The following is an 11,075-nucleotide window of genomic DNA, read 5'->3' on the forward strand; positions in this document are numbered from 1 at the left end:
AGAGAGGAAATGTAAACAAATTGTGTGTGTATTTGTGTATGTGTGTGTGTGTGTGTATGTGTGTGTATGTGTGTGTTGGCTTGTTTAGTGTGTCATGCAGGAAGAAAGCTGCTGGTCCAGGGGAAGGAGGAGAGCTGGGCGGACGGCCTGTTGCTTACCGTTTCTCTTGTAGCCGGGAACTCATCAGTCTGTCATCAACTCCCTGAGTAGCCAGGGACACACACACACACACAGCTGGGCAGGTTGAGATGGCAGGGGATGGTGTACGTGACATAAGGCTTGTCCAGCTTGTGGCAAAGGGAACTTTACTTCTGCTCCATGACCTCTTGTCCTCAGGCTGCTGGCAACGTTACAGACCTTAACTACAGTACTGAGACAGTAGGGAATAAAGAGCATTGCTACCATACACTGGTAGGACTAATGCTTCTGAAAGAACGGACCAGAAATAAAAAAGATACTAGACTAATAGTTGATTGTTGAGTCCCATTCCCAGGTCATCAAACACAGACCCCTGGGAATGAGACTCAACAATCAACTATCTTCAAGCCAGCAACCCATCTTTCTTGGTTCTGATTGGTTGTTTTCATTCAGGATTCTTGCAAATTAGGAGAAGTAGGAGAAGCAAGAGGAGCCTGATTTTTTTGACAGAATATCTGTCTCATGTACTACTGTCAGGATATACTGAAAGTTTCAGCAATAATAACATCATTTATTTTATAAAAATGACCTACTGCAGCTTTAAGTAGGGATGCCTTAGGGCCTCCTCTATGAACAGGAGGAACAACTAAAGTGACCAGCACCAATAGTGTTTTGAACTAAATAGAAGAAAAGTTGATCAACTGTTTTGATTTTTATGACTACCTTGTCATTTACCAGGATAATGGCAATGTGATCAGCCAATCAGTGCTAAGTATGTAAAGTCTGTGCTTGGCACATACACCCAGAATAGGGATGAGCGAGTATCTGTTGAACCAACTAAATTATTTGCATTTGTATCCGTAGTTGAACGGACTAGTAGGTGTTGGTGTTGCTTACATTTTAAGTGGGTGTGGCTAACTGGAAGCTGTTGATTTAAGCCTAAAATTGTTGTGGGTTAAGAGAAAGAAAACAATTTATAGAACAGGCTTTTTTTTATTAAAGTTGCTATATTTACAAGTACAGACATCAGCACATTCTACTCATTTTGTACTCTGTACTGGATACTTTCTGCCGAGTACCTACTCAACCCTAGCCCAGAAGATTCAGGTTTGGGAGAGATAGCCAGCCTCTTGTATGTATGTGTACAGTATGTATGAACGCACCATTGTTGAACTGGACATTTCTGGACACTCCAAAACTATTGTTGTGATTGAATTTATATATGAGGAATTACACAATATATTCTACATGTTCCCCACACACACTGCATGAGCAGCCCTGGCCTTGGCTTTACCTCTGTGTCCTCTGGGCCTAGGGGAAATGTCATTCACTGCTACTGTCCTAACTGAATGATTTAGGAAGGGCTGGCAGAGGGCATGGAGGGGATAAGGTGGTGCTTCACACAGTAGATGCTGCTCTGGGCCACTGACACGTTTATGGTTTCCGACCGGCAGGGTGAGTTGGAGGGTGGCAGGATGGACGCACAGTAAACTGACAGATACAGAGCCGACGGGGACCGGCTGTTCCCCCCCCAGGCTTCCTCCAGCGAGGGAGGAAAAGTCCTCCCACCTCCTTTCCAACAATTATAGAGCAGGATCAGAGAAGGCCAGGAAGGTGAAAGCAGGTCTTGTTGAAAATCACTTCCACGTGGTGTTGATGGCCTCTTCACCCCACTATAGCACAGACGTAATGGCACAGGGCTCATAGTAACAGCTGCCAGTGCTGGGACCACAGAAAACCCCTAATAATAATAATACAATCATAATTACAACCATCTAACCTCAATAGATACTGATAATGATAAAATAAAATAATGCCAAGACCAGCATTACATGAGGCTCCATTAATACTAAGCATCGGATTCTAAGGTCTTAGCGTCTCAACAATGTAGCTGTTGCCCAGGGATCAGTGTGGATAGTCATGTCAGTTGTCCCTTTGTCAGTCCAGACACACAATTTACATGTGGTTTGGATATTTTGTCCCCAGAGAACAATTACTAAAGATTCTTTGCCCCTCTGGCCTTTTAACTCCACTGTAAGGTCAAAACCTCTTCCAACAATTTTGCTCATGGAAGTTAATCTCCAAAACTATACCAATAGTTTGTCAAGAAGCAGACTAAACAACGCTCCAAAGTTAAAAAAAACTGGCATAGTCATTTTTAAAGTGATCCCTGAACTCAATATATCTGAATGAAAATAGGTTTTATCAATGAGTCTCCCCTTTGCAGACATGCTCACTTTATACTAATCCCATGCAGTTTGGGGGCAAAACCATGGAGTTGCTTGTGTTTATAAAATATATTTTCATCTAGTGTATGTGAATATTTCTGCAGACTGGGGTCTATAAACAGTGTTGGAATTGCATAAATTGGGAATAACTGGAAACCTGAGACACATCCTTGCCACTCCTGCATAAGTTAAGGTTTTGGTGTCAACTGCCTGGATTTTAACCAGCCTATAATTCCCCTGTGTCATAGCGTCACACCTTCAGTGGCCCCAAAATGCCCAGGTTCACTGTTTGTAAAGTCTGTGGTTATTGTATTAACCGCAGATTTGTGCACACAGTATATGCACCACAGTTTTCCTTTTATATTTATGTATTTGAATGATAAAATAAAACAACAGAACCACAAAGAAAAGAAAAGAAACAAATTGTCAAGGTGAGATTAAGAAACCCCTAGATGCATTTCAAAGGAATCTCACTTCAAATATCAAACATACATAGCAAAAACATAAAATACATACAAAATTGAATCTATATCATATACAATACCAACTAAATTTGGAATCAAATGTGGTTTTAAAAAGGACCTGCATTAGCTCCTATGTCAAAATGGAGCAAACTGCTACTATCTCCATTAAGCAGGCGTATGTTGCATGTCCCTAATTTATTTGTAAACTTCATTGTTGTCTTTTTTCTTTTTTTTAAGACTCCGTAGAAGCAAATTATTCTTCCTTATTAGTCTAATCATTTTATAGAACACACAAATGTTGTGGCTAATGCTGTGCTAGTACATGCTTTATTGAGGAATTAACATGGTCAGACATAATGCGTAGTGACTTACTGATTGTAAACTAGAGCCAATGATGGTACTAATGCAACCAAGTTCTAGGGAGTGGCATGAGAGAAAAAGCCATAAGGTCATTCAATTATTGTACTGGGTGAAGTGTTGGTCAGTTTCTGGGGTTCATGGCTACCTTTTCATTGTATCCATGGAAAATGTGTCCTTTTGGTGGTGCTAAAGTAAAGGTCAGGAGGTCACTAAAATCATTTGGATTCATCCTCAGCATCCTCCACAGCAAATCTAAATGGAAATCATGCAGGTTGTTATCAGTAATGTCCAAGCCCAGCTCACATCGCCAACCTTAGGTCCTGTGGTAAGTGATGTAGAACTATTCTGACCTAATAAAAGCATTGCCCTGGAGCAAGAATATCATGTGCCCATGTGAAATGGACTCTTGTCATCTTGAAATTGCTAGAAAGGCCAGGAAATCCTGTACATTAAAGAAATGTCCACCTTCACCACTGCCAGCATGCTGGACTGATTAATTGGTTGTGCCTGGCTCTCACGAGTCGTCATCTGAATTTGATTTGACTTTTATTTCACAAAGGAGTTCAGGTGGTTAGCCCTGTTCATATTTACTGGGCCAAACAAGAATTAACTGTGTCAGGACCAAAACGGCTATTGTTTTAAGCTGAAATAAGACACTGTTACTTCAGCCATCAAACATGACTTAATGCTCTTGTCCAACACACACACACACACACACACACACACACACATACAATTTAGCAGCTTAAAGACAAAAGACATTTTGTGAGCAAAAACATTTTGTAGTGAGGAGGATAGGGTGGATGGATGCATCAAAAAAGCATGCAACCTTGTCAGGTGTGAGTGCACCAAAGACACATTGAGGATGCAGTGAGATCTGAACACTGAGACCACATTCAGAAGTGGTCTGGACCAAATATGACCACATTCTTTTAGCAGTGTGTGTACACAAACTTGTCCTGGGCCAAAGTGAAGAATCAAAAGAGTTGTTGAGTGGGGAGAAACTTAATACACTTTGAGAAACAGCTAAGGCTAGTTCTTAAGGATTTCTGCCCGCTTTTACATTTGGCATTAAATGCAATAATGTCTATTAGGTTGCCGCAGCATCGCTGTACCAATGAGGCTTCATATTGGGAGGAAATGATCAATCTTGGTGCACAGAGAACAGCATCAGCAAAACCAAGGATCTATCATTGATTTTAGGAAAAAGGAGGCCAAGAAAACATTTACATCAGTGGAGCAGGTAAACAGTTTTAGGTTCCTAGGAATCAACAACGCAACGTCATGGTCACCTCACATCTCAACCCTGGTTAAGAAAGCATTTCTGCATTAAAATGTCTATAAACACTAGACCTATGATCTATATCTATTGGGAATCAATTGCCCAGCCTCACTGATATTGGTGCATCCAAATTACACTAAAAGACAGTACACACCCTGGAAGTTAGCTGATGTATTTAGTAACTATTCAGAACTATCCATCAGATCAGACAGTGATGTTGTGTCATTTTTGAGAAACAACATAGCTTCACTTGTAGGACTTGCTGCTTTGTTCCTTACAGTAAAGTTCAGAGTTCATAAACTCTCCAAACAGCTCTCCCAAATTGCTTCGTAATTTTGGTGATTCCAAACTCTGTTAAAGACCCAGACATCATCTCTGCAATGTTATTATGAGAATAAATCTTGTTCAATGTAAAGGGAGTTAAATACTGGAATTGAATGTAATGGCCTATTTAAGCATACTTGGGCCATGGGAATGTTGTTAGCAGGGTGAAGAGAGGAAAACCCATGATGGAATGTCCAAAATGACTGTATGTATCAAAATACAGAACGGGCTGTTTTTTACGTTCTAACCTCTGAAATATCTCGGAGCCATTTAGCTATCCCCATGGTACCATTAGTGTTTTCTGCACTGGGCCACACTATAAAGTGTGTTACAATGAAGATCAAGAGAAACCTCACTGCAGGAAATGGTAAAGTGCCCAGTGTTCTGGTTCCTCAAGCGATATTTATAAAGCTCATAAATGTAACCCCAACGTGTATCGGGGTCTGATCCTCTTGCAGCTCTGCCCATTATGCACAGTTCCACAGCAAATATATTGTCACGTCAAAACAAGTTTGTGATATAATTGAATGCAACAAGTCCCAAAACAATTTGTAGATCATTTCAGTATGCCTAAGGCTCCAAAAATGTGAGTTGGTGCCAGAGGGTGGGAGGGCAGTTCCTTTCGTGCAACAGTCAAGAACTGTGCGGCAGGAACTCCCCGCTGCTATTTGTTGTGCAATTTCACATTTTATAGATGTTAGCAATGCCATCGTATTTTATGTACATCTACAGTGTGCTTCATCCCAGTGGCATATACACTAATTCTAACTTTAAGTATATTCACACTGTCAGAAACCATTAAGGGAAGTGTAGTTACACACAGTACAGCTGCTTGATTTCTGAGTGTTGCATTGATGGATAACGTCACAAGATGCAATGCACAACAGACACAGAGAGATTCTCCCAGCTGGAATAAAAGTTAATGCAAAAAAAACAAACTATTATATTTTCAATAATGTCATGCCATTGAAATTAGATTTAAAGCTGCAGTAGGTAACTTTTATAACAATAACACTTTGCCATATTTGCTGAAACTTTCACTATATCCTGACAGAAGAACATGAGACAGATAATCTGTGAAAAAATCAGGTTACTCTGGTTCCTCCTAGTGCTACTAATGATATTTACAAGAAGTACCCAGGTCTGAACAAAAACAACCAATCAGAGCCGAGAAAGATAGCTGTTTGTTGAGTCTTATTCTCAGGTCAAATACCAATGCTTTGGGACCTGAGAATGAGACTCAACAATCAAATATCTTCAAGCAGCCAACCCAAAGCGCCTGTATTTCTACGATCTGGCAATGAATGAGTCTCAACAATTAACTATCTTTCTTGGCTCTGATTGGTTGTTTTCATTCAGGCCAGATGGATTCTTGCAAATGCCATTAGAAGCACTAGGAGGAGCCAGATTTTTTTGCAGATTATCTGTCTCATGTACTACTGTCATGCTACTGTACAATTTCAGCAAATGAAGCAAAAAGTAAATTTTTAAAACAGTTACTTTAATGTGCATTTTATGTATTACTAGATAGATGGAGTACTTTTGGGGAAATTGTGGTGTTACAGCAGTTGAGTCACATAAATCACAAAACATAACGAGGGGGTAGGAAGAATCTGTCCTAGTTATATGAGAAACTAATTAATTGTTACGTTTCAACTCCTATCCTGATTTTATCCTATAATGACACATGCATGACTCACAACAGGACACAAAGAATTTCTGTGGTTGAACCCTGTAATATACAAGAAAATAAACAGTTGTCACAATATTTCTACATATTGAAAGTTTTTCATAACAATGTATACATGAAAGATAATTGTAAAAAATGTACTTTGCGCATAGCTTTTAAACATTCCTTATAGGGTGTAAACGAATGTCTAAATGGAAAAATCAATGAAACAGAATATAGGCAATTATGAAATTTTAGTATTATACTATAATAAGTAGGCTGCATTGAAACAAATTATTATTAATTATTAGGAGAGTGATATGAAATCAATTTAAGTTGTTAAAGTTAATGCTGCTAGCAATCAAATACTCAGATATGGATGACTAATTAGTATTAGGTGAAAGTAATTGCATTTAAGTTAGGGTGTATTATATTGTATTATATTGTAAGATGACAAATATTGAGAACAGTATAATTAGCAAACTTACATGTGGTGGGTATTTTATAAGCAGTATTCTGTAGACATTTGAGACAGAAAATATATTTATACAAATTGCTTTTTAGTGAACTAAATAAAGAAATAACTAAGCATTTAATTTTGAACAATGTGGAGAAGGCTTTATGAGTTATAGGGAAAATTAAGAGAATTTAGGTGAGTAGTAGAAATCGCTTCTAAAAGTGCACTTTTATAGTCAGGCTTTTATGTGAATTTACACAATAGGATTTATTTCATTTGTTTTACCATTTTTTGTTTTATTTAATCATTTATTTTATTTTATTTTGGCACACATTGCCATGTATTGTTTTTTTCTGTGAGTTGTGTTTTTAATCGTATGTCTAATTGTTTTGTGTTGTATCTGTCTACCTCATATATTGCTTTTAATCTTATTCTATAGTGCTGCTATTTGTTGTGTGTATGTAAAGCGCGTTGTGAACATTATTTTTAAAAAGTGCTATACAAATAAAGTTATTATTATTATTATTATTATTACTTACTTACTGTGTAATAAGTGAAAGTCCTCAATTCAGAAAAAACGGGTGATATATTCTTTATTAATGCTGATATATTATTGTGCAACCAGAATTTTACTGTTGTATTTAATAATAATACTTTTTTTTTAAAAATCATTCTGGGTAGTTTAATCTATACCACGGATCATATGTTTTGATGTAAATTCTTAAACTTTAAAGTAACTGGTAACTATAGCTGCCAAAAAAATTGAGTAAAAACCACAACATTTACCTTAAATTTAGTGGAGTGCAAGTAAAGTGAAAAATAGAAATACACATGTACAGTGCAAGTACCTCAAATACTGGCACTGTTGGATGGAAAGCTCTTATGTCCAAACTCCAAACTGTGTTGTACAACAATGCGTTGTAAAAGTTGGTGCTGTTGGTTTTAATACTTTTAATTGGTTAAATGTTTTTAAAACCCATAGACAGACATAAAGGGTAACCGGCATTGATTTATGACAGAAAATCTAAAATGAAATAGCCAATAGAGAAATACAATAATTCTGCCCAACAGCAACAATATGTACTTTACTACAGTACTTGAGTACATGTACACTGTCCTCTCTCAGGGTTCCCACTCTTTTTAAGAAATTATTTTCCAGGACCCTCGCAGGACACTTTCCAGGGGTCTTCTTGACAGTAGAGGACAGGACTTTTCTAGCCTAGCATTGACAGATTTAACCCCAGTTTTTCTTTTTACTATTTTAATGTTGCTGAAGTGTCTCACAGGTAGGTGGTCAGTGTTTATGAGACACTCCAAGTTAATTTGCTTAGTTTTTTCTCTCCAGTGAATTGACTACATTTTACAACAGTTTTTCTCTAACCATAACATTACTCTGGCCACAGCCCAGAAGTAACACTTCAAATTAAGCAAAAAGGATTTTATTTTGCAAAAAATTAATCTTCCCACCTATTTATTGTGCTTTTGTGAGAATTCTGCTCATGCCTCTAGAAAAACTAGACTTGATGCCAAAAAGATTGCCACAAATTTGTTTGTAAGTCTTTACGTTGATTAGGCTACACATAACAATTTACAACCATGCATTTATTTAAGTGGTGATAATAGTCCACTGAATTACTTTTTAGAGTGTCTCTGTCCTGTTTAATCCTACTTGAATTACTGTTTGAAGAACTTTACATGAAATATCTAAAAGTGAATCAAAATAAAACTGATTCTTGTTGTACATGCAGTCATGTATTTTACTAAACATGGACCAAATAAAAGGCGTGTTCAGTAATCTCCCCAGCACCATGTTACCAACACAAATAAATACAAGTGAGAGTAGTACTGGTGTTTTCCATAAGCCACTTTGTCTTTGTGCTGTCAGGCAATAACAGTTTTCATGGTAATACAAAAATAGCTGGAATAGAGTAGTGTAAAAGAAATGACCTAATATAATTCTGTTATTTCATGGTCTCATTGTATAAAATGACTTGTGTCTCAGCGGCTGTATTTTTCCAGCTAAATCAAGCTGCTGGTGGTAAAACTTTCCTATTAACTCTTTATATTTCAATTGTTCGCCTTTGGAACATAAACAAACATTAGATGGTAAACTAATCTTTGCCCAAACAGAAGAAATGCTTCAATCTTTAGCTGTTCAAATGCAAGTCACACAACAAAGGCAACACCCAAATGATTTAATGGCACGGTGCATTCAGGGTTGACTCACTAAACACTTGCTCATAAATGAAATGTGGTCAATTACAAGGCTAAATGTCATTCTCAATTGTAACAGAGCAGAACCTGCTGCCCAAATACATATTTACTGGCTGCAACACTCTGCCTGTGGGGTACAGTGTGTTCTCTTTCTGTTTTTTCACAATTGAGAAAAGACACACCGGGCCGTAAGCTCTTCTTGCTTCGAGTGTTTTCTTTGAGTGTTTCTCCACATCAAACACAGCCCAACTGTCAGGTTGTGTTTGATGTGGGTACAAATCACCATTACAAACAGATTCATTTCTGATATGCCAGTGCTATGGTTTACGTTTGGAGGTTTGGTTAGAATTAGGCATGAACACAGCTCAGGTAAGGACAGAGAAAGATGGTGTTTTCTTGGGGGGACAGTCTCATCTTAGTAGATAAGATGGATGAGACAAGTACAATAAGAAATAATCTCATATCATCTCATCTCTAGAAGTGTCTTCTTCCTCAGGTCCTGCTGTTAAAGAATAAGGCTGTGTATTGGCAAGAATATGGTGATACGATATGTGTCATGATACAGGGTTGACAATTTGTTTTATTTTGCTATATATATATATTTATGCAACCAGAACAGTGAGTTCTGCAACATCATAGTTCTCAGTTTAGGTTTATTGCTGTACGGTTGGGGGTTTAAACTGAAAAATCAATACAGTGTTCTTGAGAAATGATACAATATCACAAAACATTTTTCTATATTTTCTTACACCCCTAGTATCTATTATAGCTCAGAGAAGAGTTTAAACTTACATGGAGGTTCACTTATGTATATATATATATATATATATATACAAATATATCTTATATATATATATCTACTACTCTAACTGAATATAGAGATAAGAATATATATAAGATATATTTGCTTTTCACCAATGCAGCGCAAGCAGTTCAGAGAATTTACAATTTTAAACAGGATCAACATTTGGGCAACATTTTAGGGTGTTACAATGTAGAAGATGCAGCATTGGCAACAGGGTCTATTGGTTTCCACAATACTTTTCATCATTGTTTATGGTTTGTTTAGAGTCTGCTGACCTTACATCACACCCTGGTACACTGACTATAATTACATCTTGTGATCATACAAACTGGTCTCACTCCCAACTTGTCAACTACTGCTGCTTGGTCAGTGGCCATCCCTGGAGGAGGTGGGGTGGATGGATGGCTTAAACAAACACAGGACTTTAACCCAGGAGACTGCTCTTGGCAACCCGTGTGAAACCAAAAGTAAACTATTGTTTTAGTGTCTAAAAAGTGTGTTGAGTGATCAGCTTATGATGCTGATGCTCTTCACAACCATTTCAGTCTTTTGAATGACACGTGATACTTGTTTCCTGAGTTATAGGTTGTGGTCTCAATTTTATATGTATTCTGTTTGCCTTTGTAAGTCTTAAAGGTTTTTATTTCAGATATGTTATTACTTTGTATTGGTCTTGTTTTAGCTGCACCACTTATGGTTGACTTATTTATTTATTCATATTCATAGATTTCTTTGGCTAGGTGGGCACCTAAGCCATACTAATGTCCTCTTGGAATGTGTTTGTGTGTTAGTGTTGCTACAGTTATGGCGGTACTGGCTGAAGGGATGGCTGTACATCTGTTATCTAAACATATTACTGCAGATGGACATGTTCATATGGACAGTTGATGGTGAAAAAACTGTTTAAAGCAGTCTACATGAGCTAAAAACAGAGCAGTCTGCTGCCCATTATACCTACGTACATTATGACCTGTGTTTCCCAGAATGACTTTCAGCAGCCTCCAGAGAATGGGTGTAAACTTGTATCCAGCTGTGGGTTGTACAGTACATGTCGATGGAGAGTGGAGTTAACTTTTACCCAAAACACATCATCAGTTAGGAAGCTGGTCTGTCAGAATCTTTTATGATTTATTT

The sequence above is a fragment of the Morone saxatilis genome, unplaced genomic scaffold, assembly GCF_004916995.1.
Source record: "Morone saxatilis isolate NCDOM2014 unplaced genomic scaffold, NCSU_SB_2.0 Contig3, whole genome shotgun sequence".
Taxonomy (NCBI): domain Eukaryota; kingdom Metazoa; phylum Chordata; class Actinopteri; family Moronidae; genus Morone; species Morone saxatilis.